At 32.1% G+C, this 14156-nt stretch overlaps 1 long non-coding RNA gene across 2 annotated transcripts; it reads right to left on the reverse strand.

Annotated features, from left to right (window-relative positions):
- Nucleotides 1–832: 832 nt before the first annotated feature.
- Nucleotides 833–13192, reverse strand: LOC133203102 (uncharacterized). Of its 2 annotated transcripts, XR_009723335.1 has the most exons (5): nucleotides 13126–13192; nucleotides 11642–11741; nucleotides 5771–5855; nucleotides 2618–2686; nucleotides 833–888 (listed from the first exon to the last, which is right to left on the reverse strand). It is a non-coding gene; the product is annotated as an uncharacterized LOC133203102 (long non-coding RNA). The 2 variants fall into 2 exon arrangements; XR_009723334.1 differs by lacking the exon at nucleotides 833–888 and having other exon boundaries at nucleotides 2531–2686.
- Nucleotides 13193–14156: the final 964 nt, after the last annotated feature.

A 14156-nucleotide genomic window follows, 5' to 3' on the forward strand; every position in this document is an offset into this window, starting at 1 on the left:
TCATATTCTTGTGTCTTTAACATCATTACACATATAATTTTTCCATGTTTGAATAGACAATAAAAATTGGAAACCATAAATACAATGAATTAGATTTGTTATAACTGTAACAAATAATGCAAATATGTGCAAGTCATGTAAAATTTCATTTTATTTGTAAATGTGTATTACATTGGTGACATTTGTATACTGTTCAATATATGCATAAGGACTTCTTCACAACATTAGTTTTGTATAAAGTAATAAATAACTAGCATTTTGTACACAAACATAACATCAATAAAAATAACAATCTTTTACATATCTATAAATATACATATAGATAAGAGGAATAAAACACTATTTTGAAATAATCATTACATTTTCATTTCTTGTCAATTAAAAAAAATGAATAGCATTATTAAACTATTACAACATGTTTTAAACCACAAATGTGTGTTCTAAAAATGCATTAGATACAAAGTGAGATGCATTGATTAACTGTTCATGGTAAGTTGAAATGAAGTTATTACTTATAAAAATACTTCGCATTAAAAAGCAAATCTTTACAAAGTTTATTTGATGAGAATATTCCCTCCAACAATAAACTGGCAAGCTGTAATACAGACTCTGAAATACCTATACCACCTATTTCAAATAGTACAGTTTGCATTTCATCCATGAGATTACTGACCTTGAAAAAATATAAATGCTTTCTTCTCTTTGAAAGAAACATGTGTGCTATGAAAGGGATATATTAAATAATGTTATTACAAGACATACAAGTAATTTTTATCTTGATAAAAAATGGTGACCTTCTCATGTCAATTAAGAGAACCTTTTCACACAATTTGTGCTAGAATCTCATCTACAAGGTGTTGGCAGACAGGCTACCATACTAATACATCCCTATAAATGAGTTGCAAATATAAGAGAAGTACCTGAAAGTCATTCAGAAAAAAATTTAAAAAGCTGGCTTAAAGATGCTACATTTGTCAGCTGAAATGCATCTTTCACAATACATTCCTAGCATATAATTTTGTGCATATCATATGGTATAATGTTTTTGTTGTTGTTTACAGAGCAAAAATAAAAAGTATATCCATGTACAAATGTAAAAGAGGGCAAAACTAGAAATATGTCCATAGGACATGAATGCCCCGCTGAGGGTATATTAATTTTTATTTACTTGTTTATTGTTTAACATCCCTCTCGAGAATTTTTCACTCATATGGAGACGCCACCACTTGCCGGTGGAGAGCTGCAAATTTTGACCTATACTCGGCATTAAGGGCCATTAAGCAGTGAGGGATCTTTTTCGTTCCAGCACCTACTGTGACATGGGACCTCTGTTTATACGGTCTCCACGTCCCACAGTGGGATTCGAACCAGTGACATAAGAATCAACTCCTTACTCCGCAACTCTAGAGCTTTAACCACTGCACCATGTGGGCATATTAGTGTATAAAATTTGATGAGAATATCTTAAAATAGTTTCTTTAACATTGAAATCGAAAAAGTTGGATATAGATGATAAATTCTCACCAAATTCTGTTAAGTGCATAAGCTCACATAAAATTATCTTTAATGGTTTCTTTAAAACTAAGCAAAATGCAAATTTAAGTAAAATGAGGTCCAGGTCACAGGAAAGTTCAAGGTCATACATTTTGATGCAGTTGAATAGTTCTCACTAATATGCATAAGCAAAATAAGTTTGATAAAAATATTTTGAATGGAAACCGTTTATTTAACACTGAGCTAATCTAATCACTATTTCAAGAAAAATGAAGTCAAGGTCAAATGAAATGTCAAGGTCAAAAATGTTGATACAGTCGAATACTTTACATCAGTCTGTATCAGCATATGAAGTTTGACACTAATTTAGGAAAAGTGAGGTGAAGGTCAAAGGAAAGATCAAGATCAAAAAATGTTGATGTAGTTAAATAGCTCTCATCAGTATGTATCAGCAAACGAAGTTTGATTACGCTATCCTGAATGGTTTCTTTAAAACTGAGCTAAACACTTATTTAAGATAAGTACGGTCAAGATCAAAGGAAAGGTCAAGGTAAAAAAATGTTGATTCAGTATGTATCAGCATATGAAGTTTGATTACACTATCTTGAATGGTTTCTTTAAAACTGAGCTAAACACTTATTTAAGAAAAGTGAGGTCAAAGTTAAAGGAACGGTCAAGGTAAAAAAAATGTTGATGAAATTGAATACCTCTCATCAATATGTATCAGCATATGAAGATTGATAAAAATATCTTGAATAGTTTCTTTGAAACTTAGTTTTGAACTGAGCTAAAGGCAAAGTGGAATGGAAGGACAGACAGAAGGTTGGAAGGACGGAAGACGGACATGATAAACTCTATATGCCCCAGCCATATTCATGGCAGGGTAGAAAATTTCTAGTGTACTGAAATTCAAAACTGCAATAATTGATAATTTGTTTTTTTTTAAATTTAAATTCTATAACAAAAAACATATACAAAGTTTTTTGATAATTTATTCTATTCAAAGCAATAAGAAATGCATCTGTCTGCACTGCTTAAAATTGATAAGAAGGTTATGACATAACTAAAATAATGACCATGTTCACATTAAATTTAAAATATAATGAGTGACAATTCACTTCACCTTTTCTTTGGCTTTCATTCCATTGACTTTTCTTTCTTTAAAAAATTGTGCTTGTGTACTACTCCATCTCTAAAAAATAACATACAAATGAAAGTTTATGGCACTCAATGAACTCTCTCATCCCTTCCTTTACTGTTCAAGAAAAAAAATGCATACCACAAGCATAGTTTAAACATGAAACTAGACTAGATATTTTCATACACAATGTCACCAACTTTATAAAGAATTGTGAATGCATTTCAAAAGTGAGCACATGTGAATTGAATTAACAGTACCAGTATTTGCAAGTATTGCGAGTATCTCGCAGTTATCTAACTTACAACCGCTCTTTAGCATGGGAGTCGAGGAAGCTCTAAATCTCACAAGATTTCTGGGGCATAACATTACAGTGGTGACAATGGAATGATTCGAACAATCATTATGCCGAAACTACAATGTATTGCCAAGAGTTGAACTCCAAATAGTAGATTGTCAAATAAGGAAAGTTTAGAGTATTTTATCAACTTTCAAAAGTAACGATTTTCATTTAGAATTTAATAAGAAAAGTCCGCTTAGTAAAAAGTATCGTAAAAAATGTAACATATAGGACTAGCTCCTCTCAAAAATTTATAAGGCTGGTTCAGTGCATGTTTAGCAAGATATTTCTCTAGGATTTCTTTCTTTTCAGTCATTATAAATTCCACAATGATCGATCATGTATTGCATTCAATAGTACACTGCCCCCATCCAACAGACGTTTCCTACCTCCGTGAAAGAGTTCGGCTAATTTAAGTAATCGCGATATCAAGTATTGTTGTTTATCCTTAATCGTATGTCAATAAAAAAAAAATATTTCAAACAGATCAATGCTTAAGTTTTGAGATTATCACCCTTGGTATGCTTTTTTGTTTTTTGTATGGATGAGAGATTTGTTTATTGACAGCTGCTTTTTCATTAAAAGTGGAACTCAAAAATTAACTTATCTTGTCATTGGTCATTTGCAAAATTATTTGTAAAAAACACTGATTGTACACACAAGTACTCTGAAGTTGATATTAAAAAGATTCTTGAGTTTCTGATTGACAATATCTATGTGGTTTTTAGAGACAAGGTCTTCCAAAAATCTCTTGGAATTTCCATAGGTACCAATTGTGCTCCATTATTATCAAACCTATTTTGGTATTCATACAAAGCAGAATTTATTTAAAATCTTATACACGAGAAGAAGAAAATACATGCTGTTGCCTTTAACATTTAGATGTATTGACGAAGTACCCTATTGTCACGTGTAAAGGCGTAGTCTTGTAAAGACACACCCCCAAATTTGGGGGGAAAATCCTGAGAAAAATGCAGTTCCTATGGATAAAACACTACCCCAAAAATGCGGACGCATCTCTTATTTTCACAGCACAACTATTCCAAAGAAAAAGTTTAAAAAGTTAAAATATTCGTATTATTTCAAAAAGGAAAGTAGGATACAACTTTTAATTTTCTTGGAAAATTCAGTTTACATATAAGCTTTATTTATAAGTATTTAAGTATAGTCTGTATTTTAATTGTTATTTGATTGGTATAAATTAAAAATTAAGTCCCTTATATTTTTTTTTTCCCCTATAACCCTAAGCATTTTACGATATTGTGCTGAAAATGCATTCCAAGCAGGTGTCTGTGTTTACGTAAACAAATCATCCCAAGCGAAATTAATGTCACACTTATGTATACAAGTGATACCAGGTAATTAAAAAGGTGTGTAAAATATTTATCATTAAATAAACTTTACTGATTACAAGTGTATTGTTTAAAATGGCAGTTGTTTCAAAACCAAATGGCCGGAAATTATTATATAAACAAATATGACCTACATTAGGGTCGAGAGGAGTTAAATTTGGCAGTGATGATATCCAAGTTAGAAAAAGATCATTTATTTTAAATATACATATATATATATATATTTAATTTTGAATAGTATCATTTTAATGGATATATCTTTTTATATTTCTGTTTGTTGATTTATTTACCAGCGATCTGTCATACGTGACTATCATTCAAGAATTGGGGAATATGTAATAAACTTACAATGTGATAACAGTGAAAATCACTCATAAGAGTTAAGAAAAAATGTCCAGAAAAAGGGGTTGAATTTAGTTCCTATGTAATGCACGCATCCACACTTTTGAACAATTTTTCTGAAAAAAAAGTGTGTCCGATACACGTGACTTTACGGTATTAATTATTTCCATTCATATTTCAACACAATTATCCCAATGAGCTTGATAATTTAAAGATACCACAGAGTCCAGGGATAGACATTAACTGTTGTCCGATTGCCCGGGGCAAGTAAATTCCCAGTTAAGGCAAGTGAAAATGCCAATGTACTTGTCCAATTGGGCAAGTGAGTATTTCAGATAAAAACATTTTTTTTTTCATATCTTGCATTAGTTTTAAACAAAACAATAACACTTTCTGCCAAGAACATATCAAAAATAGTTTCTTAAACAAGAATAGTTTGTTTTTTCACTCATTCTCGGCAAATGATGTATTCTGATCAGGATATGTATGTTTCAAAACATAACAACTTTTTTCCTTTAGTGTGGCCTCAGTTTTCCAGAGAAAAAAAATCAAAATAATATATATATATATATATATGACTGCCGTCATGAGAAAAGGGCCCTTAAGGTCAAAATTTCACAAAATGACTTTTTTGTAAATTTTGATAGCCAAACTCTTTCTAAATTCAAATATATAGGTCTGCTAGCCTAATAACAGGTTGCAATTGGTACCCATGGGAATTCTGACAGATTATTGGAAGACCTGGTCTCCAAAAACTACATATATATTGTTAATCAGAGACTCAAGCATCCAAAAACCTGTATTACTAAAGTATAGCTCAATATGATCACCAAAATCATCATTGCTTGACATAATATGCATGTATAATCTTTCTTTAATATTAAATACATTTTAAAAGGCCCTAATTAAGCCATTCTGACATTTATTTATGCATGATTGTGTATACTTTATCAACAATCTCTGCCACTTTCACGCTGATATGGCTACTTTTTGTGTTTCTCTTGTTGGAGAGATATGATCTCCAAACTTGTGTATTGAGTATAATAACTTTCATCCTTTTCATATTGGCCTAGGTGAAAACAGATAATACTACAGGTCACTTACTCAGAAGGATTACTTGATTTTGTTGATCATGTTGATTGATGGTAGTCTGCACAGTAGCGCTAGCAGTTTCTTTTTTACCATTTCACTGTGAAAAAAAAATGTGGAACTTATTAAATATCAAAAATATTTACCACTACATTAGCATTGGTGATATGGTCATTGCTCTTTTTTGTAACAAATCAATTAAACACTGTACATTTATATAGTACGAATTATATTGCATGTACTTTCGATCAATCTATTTAAAAAACATCAGATTAATTACGAATAGGTTCTTGAATTTTTGGTTTCTGTTGAATTGCGCTGAAATTACGAGAAAAACTTTATTTTGAACAAGCATTTATATGTACAGTATTGTACTTCAAGGGCTTCGGCAAAGGGGAGGCAGGGGCGGGGATCGCCGCCCCAATAATTTTGAAAAAAAAAAAACAAACAAACAAACAAACAAACAAACAAAAATAAAAATAAATGAAAAATATAGAATTTCATAATTTGTAACGGCAATATCTGTAGTCAATGGAGCGGCAAGAATAATGGCAATCTGTGGTCATTGGAGCGGCAGAGTGTGAAAGCTATTGTTTACGAAGACGCAAGTACATATACCTATACCTGGCACGTGTAAACAATAGGCAGGGTATCCATCGCTCCACGTTCTGGTTTGCTACAAATTCTTCATCAGACCCACAGCTATAGCAATGTTTTGAGAAATTCTATTTCTTCGGGGCGAGAGATGGGGGTTCTCTACATTTCCTTATTTTTTGTTCTTTTCAAAAACGGGAATCTGCCCGAGTTCGACCTTACAGCAACAAACAGTGTGTGTCGAGGGGGGTGGGAGTTTTTTTTAAGCAAAAAATTATTCTCAGAAAAAAAAAGTGTTGAAAGTAGAAAAAAAGTGGAGGCACTCCCCCTATTCCCCCTTCCCCCGCGTAAAACAGGCATGTTCATTGTCTATTAGAATCAATCATGTCAATTGGTCGATCGATGTTTGGAAATCTTTGATGAATCACTAAACAATTATCAAATAATATTACAAAGTATGAGCGTATGAATTAAAGGAAAATACTAAAATACTGGGCAAAATTATTATTTAAAACAACTTCACTTGATTTTTCTATTATGTCATACATACATGTATTTCTGCATTTCAAAAATAGAAGGGGTTAAGAGGTATTAATCAGCCTGTTCATTTTAAATTGCATTCTTTCGGCAAGAAACAAATATTATACAGTAATAGAAAAATATCTTTATCTCTTCATAAAGCCTATGTTTAAGGTGACCGTCGCGCTTAAGTTTCGGAGAAATTGCCGTTTCAAGGGGGAAAAAATCCTTTTTAAGAATTTTCCGGTTTTGTTTCATTTATAGTAACTTAAAACTGAGGTCCTTATAGGTCTGGAATTAACAATATTTCGTTATTAAGTATATTTGGCCTGAGATTCTCTTATGAACTTACAGCTTTTATATGTATATATTTATGACAAGAAATATGAATAAAAACAAATAAAACATTTTTATTTATTTATTTTGTATGTTTAATAATTGTTCTTTTTGAATCAGAAAATACCTTTAGGCTATTGACTTAATAGGAAAAATATCAAGATTTTGGCTGAAAATTTAAGTAGTTTAAGTCACAACAATTTAGTTAGGACCTCCACCCCCAGCTTTTTTCGATCCACTTCGCCTCCCCAATGTCAAATACTTGCCGACACCCCTGTACTTGCATACTTAAATACCTGCATATTATATTCGGCAAGATATGGTAACTGCTTGATTGTCACATTTCAGTTTGAAACATGTTACAAGTTTTATTTCAAAAAATGAAAATATTATTGAAAAAGTAAATACAAATACTCATTGACAAAAACTATCTACTAGGGATGGCAATTTCTAACTGCTTAACCAATTACTCGGTCGGAACAATGGCAATCGGTTAGAAAATCTGCAATCGATTAGTCGGAAAAAAATTATAATATATGTAAAACTGAAAGCAATGTACTAAAATTCATTTTCAAAATAGAAATTCCTACCTAAACGTTTAATTTAGCATTAATTTTTCATTTATTTATTTAGGCTGATTTGGAGGTCATTATGGCTCTCCAGATTAAAATTGCGGGGTAATTGGTCAGTCTGAGATATGTTACACTGTAATTACTGTTAAAACATCATGTCGTTACCCCCGACTGTCCTCTAATTCTTTAATGATAATAATCACCGTTGAGCTTCGTGAATTGGTGTGTGTATCTTTTGCAGTTATCTATCACATTAAATTATAATACAAACATTGTAAATTAAGTGATACATTTTAGACTTAGTTTTGATTATGGTGATAATGAAGAATGAACTTGTGTGACATCCGCTCTGGAAAATTATCCACAATATTTCAGGCATGGTTCATGGTTTTCTGAATTTTTTCTTGTCTATTGAAAAAAAATATGCGCGTAGTTTTATGATCAAGACTAAAGACAAATAGAATGATTTTGACCTCTAACATCTTTTTTTAAGACTTCTTGTGCATAGGAATAGAGCTACTTGAAAAAAGTCAAGAAAATGACATTGTGTAGTTTGATACGATTAACCGTTTAATCGGTCGGAACGTTTTGTGGTTAACCGATTCGCAATTCTGCATTCGATTGCCATCCCTACTATCTACTAAGTGGTTAGTATGTAAATTGTAACTGGTTATAAAACTGTTTATGAAAATTTCAACTGGTTATGATCTCTCTCAATAGTTAATAAACCAGTTAATCATTGCCATCCTTATTTTAAAGATACTTTGTGTCAAGTTTGATTTAAACTGGTCCAGTAGTTCTTGAGAAGAAGTTGAAAAATGTGAAAAGTTTATGCATGACCCAAGCCTTTGCTCATGCAAAAACATACAAAAACAGATAGAAATATGTTACCATGGTTACCTAGGTAATTCAGTTAATTTATATCAAACCACACATTGTCATATAAATAACACTAAGAGTAAGTGCTTTTCAAGGGTCCAGATCAGCATTCAATCAGTATCAAAGTATCATGGTCTTTAGAGTTTTGCATATGCCTTTTGTCTTCAATGGTAACCTGTACTTACATGTATATACTTAAATATGGCCATTGAGGAGACCACTTATAATTAGGCATAAAGTAGACCAGTGAGAAAAATTCAGTAAATTGAATTAACCCTTGATATCAAGTATATACTGTATATAAATATACCATTCTAATGATCTTATTCACTATATGCATCAATACCCTGTATTATATTATGCTGCATATCAAATTAAAACTTATTTAGGCCAAATAAAAAAAATATGTGTGGTTCTGGTTACCCGACCTTCCCTATTTTATACCCCCGACCCTTAACTTTTTTTTTTGGCAATTTTCATATTTTTTCCGAAATTTTCCCTGATTTCCATCAATGACTCCAGTTTAAGTTTTAGTTTCAGCAATGACGGCCTCCTTGCAAAACATAGTTTAATAGTGTTAAATCCAAAGCAAACTAACATTTAGGTGTCCCCTACCAATATTGACTAGTATATTATCACACCACATCTAAATGTCATTTGCAAAGCAGTGATAGGTATTATTTCTAAAGAAAAAATTAAGAAAATCATTTTGCTTAAAAAAAAAAAAAAAAAAAAAAAAAAAAAAAAAAAAAAAAAAAAAAAAATTCCCTACCTACCTACCCTAATTTTTTTGGAAGTGTAACCGGAACCACACATATTTTTTTGTTTGGCCTTATTGTATCACAACTGAAGTGTTGCTGGACTGAAAGACATAAAGATGGACAATATGTGAATCCTATAGAGCTTTATCATTTCATGCAGGCCCTAATTAACATTCAATCAGTGATAAAGTACCTTGCACTTAGATATTTATATTTACCTTTGTCTGCTATAGCAACCTGTACTTATACATATGTTATACTTAAATATGGCCATTGAGGAGACCACTTATAATCGGGCATAAAGTAGACCACTAAGAAAAATTGTTGATATCAAGTATATACAGTATATAAATACACCATTCTAATGATCTCATTTACTGTATGCATCAATACCCTGTATAGTATTACACTGCATAAATTAAAACTTGTTTATTGTGTCACAACTGAAGTGTTAATTGCTGGCTGAAAGACATAAGGATGGACAATGTGAATCCTATATAGCTTTAACATTTCATGCAGGCCCTAATTAACATTCAATCAGTGATAAAGTACCTTGCACTCAAGATTTTTATATTTACCTTTTGTCTGCTATAGCAACCTAGTTCTTATACTTAAATATGGCCATTAAGGAAACTGCTGATAATTGGGCATAAAGTAAACCACATAGAAAAAACTAATATACTTAATGGGAAAATTTTATTGTACTCACTGTTAATAGCAAGTACATTTATATGCATGTATTATAGATATATACAGTGGCGCCTTGTTTATCCGGACGCCTCTTTGGCTTAAGTTTGTTAAAAATAATATGGATTAATTTTGAACCATTTCTTATTTAATTAATGCATAGTGTACTGGTGTAAGCTAAATTCTTTGAGCTTCATAATAGACGTGTAATTTAATTGGGGTAAATACACGCTAATTTTAGACGCTATTGTTTGTAGGTCACAGGTATCTCCAGTCCTTCAAACTGACTGCATGGCCAATGTTTTTACTACAATTAACACTACTGCAAGATCAGGAGTTGAAATATATGGTAGCCCCACGCCCGGGGCTAGTCATTTTAAGACTCGGGCTAGCTTATTCAAACGTAACGATAGTCTGTCGGATTAGCAGAACAGAAGAAAAATTCTCGTCAGTTTACTTTCATTTTTCTATGAAGACTGGTTTATTTGACTGAGAACTAGTTTAATTTGTTTCTGTCACCAAAACATTCAAAACTTTAACTTTCTGTTTTCATTTTGCATAAAAAAATTGTTGGGCTAGTTGGTTTGAGGTTTGGGCTAGTAATTTTTTCCTGATCAGTAGCCCCTGGGCTAGTGGGATTTCCAGGAAAATTTCAACCCCTGAAGATAAGTGTGAAAAAGTCATTTCTTGAAAAATTACCGTCCGGATAAATGAGTCATTTTTCAATGAACTATTACGTTTTGTAGTAGAAATCGACCGTCCGGATGCGGAACACGAATTTCTGGATTAAAGAGACAGAATGACATGGAAAAAATCTATTCCCGAAAAATAGCATCTGGAAGGTGAAGTGTTCGGATAAACATGGTGCCACTGCATATACCATAAATGACTATGACCTATGGTACATACTGTCAGAGAAAAACAATCAATTAAAGCTGAACACATCTCATAAATAGACATACACCATATTCGATTATGTATCATCTACTATATCAGCACCGGGGTATACTCTTCGCATTTGTTACACCTGACTGCTTTATTGTCACAGGTATCGGAGTGGAATGGTGACACATGCTCATGCTGGTTATCTTGCATTGCCTTTGTTTATTTATTTTATTGCAGTTACGTGTACTTGTGTATGTTTGTATACTGCACTAACCTGTGCAACTGTTGTAAGTTTCATTGGCATCTTTCTCTCCTGCCATGAAAGAAGTACACAGTAATTTTTTGTTGCTACCAAGAGCTATGTAGCATTCATCAGTCTGTCTATACAGACAGGTGACAACAGATTACACTGAACAGTGACTAAGTGAGTGGCTTATGTAATTTTTTGTTGCTACCAAGAGCTATGTAGCATACGTCAGTCTGTCTATACAGACAGGTGACAACAGATTACACTGAACAGTGACTAAGTGAGTGGCTTATATAGGGACCCTACAATATAGCGTGAATAAAGGAATATGGCGGAAAAATTCCTTTTACACGGTGTGTTCAGATTTAAAATCACTAACTTTAAAGCAAACTAATGGATTACATACCTTTTCCCATAATTCACTTCAAATTCCTACTCATCATGTACGGCTACTTCAGAATCTCACATGTATACATTCTTTGACTTTTCTATAGGAACATTATTTCCTACAATGTACAATCACATTTTAAAACATTCAAATATTACTTCCAATTGGACATAATTGGTAGTTCACAAGCTAGAAAGCCCACTCAGTAGTTGGATTGATTGTTTAATTGTATGTCGTTTTACATCCTGTTTATTAATAAGAATTTTTCACTAAAATAGAGACGTCACCATATAATGGTCAACAATCTTTTCAACAGTTTTTTCTAAAGAGATTTCAGGTTGTCTTTACTGCAATTGTCAGTCTACATAACGACCCATTGTGGTATACTGATCCCGATTTGTTTTCATAGGATTTAAGTTTTAGTTTGTGTGATAACTGGATATCAAAAAGTTTCAAAGTAGAGTGTCATGAGCTCATCAATGCTAATTATCAAAACACTACTTCTAGAAAATCAAAACATTTAAGTTAAATTAACCATTCAAAGTATTTTTTGAAAAGTAAAACAAAGGTCAAGGTCAAGTGAACTGTAATGCTGGTATTTTTCATTATAATTTATGTTAAAATTGTGCACATGCTAAATAGCATAGACTTACCTCTTTTAAATTATCAAAAATATGCTGAATATTGGCACTTTAAACTTTTTTATAAGTAGGTCAAAGGTAAGTTCAAGGGTCACAAGATTGACAACCATGGTATTTTAAAAAAGTCATAGTGCCAAGCAAAATATTAACCAAATATCAAAAACAATTAAACCTCTTACAATTCTCGAGATATAAGGTGTGACAGATGGACAGACAGACAGATGCCACGTAAATTGATCCCTAGGTGTAACACTGGTGTGCAGTCGACTCACAAAAAATGTTCTAGTGACTTATTTATCATTGGAATGACTAGTAAACACCAAACTGAACTTAACCTGCTTAAGTGAGCCAGTAGTGCCCAGTACAAAGCAACAAGTGCTGTGAACAGCGAGTGAAGTGTGACCGATTGATTGAGTGTTGTTTTATGTCCCATTCGAGAATTATTTCACTCATAAAGAGTGAAGGGTTAAATAATTACAATAAAATGTAAGGAGGCAAGTCTGCCTCACCATAACCTGGTTCTTTGTGGCCCTATTTTTAACCTTCATACCCATCTCCACTGGGAATTCATTTCCTCCCCCCCCCCCCCACAACAATCAAGTCATTACTCCATAAGCAGCCAAAGGCTGTAATGGGCAACTAGTTCATTTACAGCTAGGGCTATCAGGAATTCAAAGTCACTGAAGTTCTTTTGGTTTTTATGATACTATCAAACTATCAGTCTATCACTGAGTATCTGCATGCTTTAAAAGTTAGTATTTACCGGTACCCCTGATTTGCTTTAATTAAAGCTTTTGTGTCTATTTTCTGCTAACAATTTATTTACAGTTTATAACTAATAAAGCAGCAAATATACCTTACCCCATGTTGCAGATTCTCTTCATCCAAGTAATTGATGTACATTGTACTTAATCTCTTCATCCGTTCATCTGGATCCTTTCACTGCATTCAGACAGTACCAGTAACTGTTATATATGGATATATTTCCTTGTCAAAGCTGTCACTTAGGCACAATTGCTAAGTTTGCATCTTTATCAGCATTATTTATTAATGAAATGACAAATTCCATCAGACACTCCTGCAAAAATGAAAACAAAATCTATTAATTTACATATTCTCTTGACTTCATTATTATATATTTACATTTCCAATGTCTTTGTCCGAGATAAAATTACAAATTGTAAAAATACTTTATTTCTACATAAATCTACTGGTTCGTCGATAGGCGCGGTTAAAAAAAATCACGTGCGGGGCGGGACAAATAGAGACAGAAGCGGGGCTATTAGCATGGGAATTTCCAGAATCAGGAGCATGTAAATATAAGGAATAACTGTCAGATTTTTTGGATTCATGACGATGATCAATCGATTGGCTTGCGTGATAATTTTATGCATAAACGCCTTCGGCGTTTATGCAAATTATCACGCAAGCCACTCGATTGATCACATCATGAATCCAAAAAATTAGACAGTTATTCCTTAAATAATTGAACTGTTTTATACTGCACTGCAAATATAAAGGGCTGGGATAATACACTTTCTTCTACTAGTCTATATCTAATATACTATATTAGGTATCACAATATTTATGCTAAAATACAGATCACAATATTTTAAATCGGTTATAATTTTTTCATTTTATATTAAAATGAGACAAAGTTTGACACGATGCATATCCAAAGTCTCTAAAAATTTACAATTTTAGTCATGTATATGTGTTATGCAAGGGTGTATCTGTCAGTATTTCCAAAATTTATCAAGCATGACATTTAAATTGATACAAATATTTTGATTTCAGCTTTTCTTTTTCATGAAGTTCGACTTAAATATTCTTTGATAATTTTTAAATCAAAATAAAATCAAAAACTTTTAATTTCTTCATTTTATTTGCTT

Source organism: Saccostrea echinata, unplaced genomic scaffold (genome assembly GCF_033153115.1).
Source record: "Saccostrea echinata isolate AGI-Se365-2 ecotype Australia unplaced genomic scaffold, CSIRO_AGI_Sech_v1 ptg000048l, whole genome shotgun sequence".
Taxonomy (NCBI): Eukaryota; Metazoa; Mollusca; class Bivalvia; order Ostreida; family Ostreidae; genus Saccostrea; species Saccostrea echinata.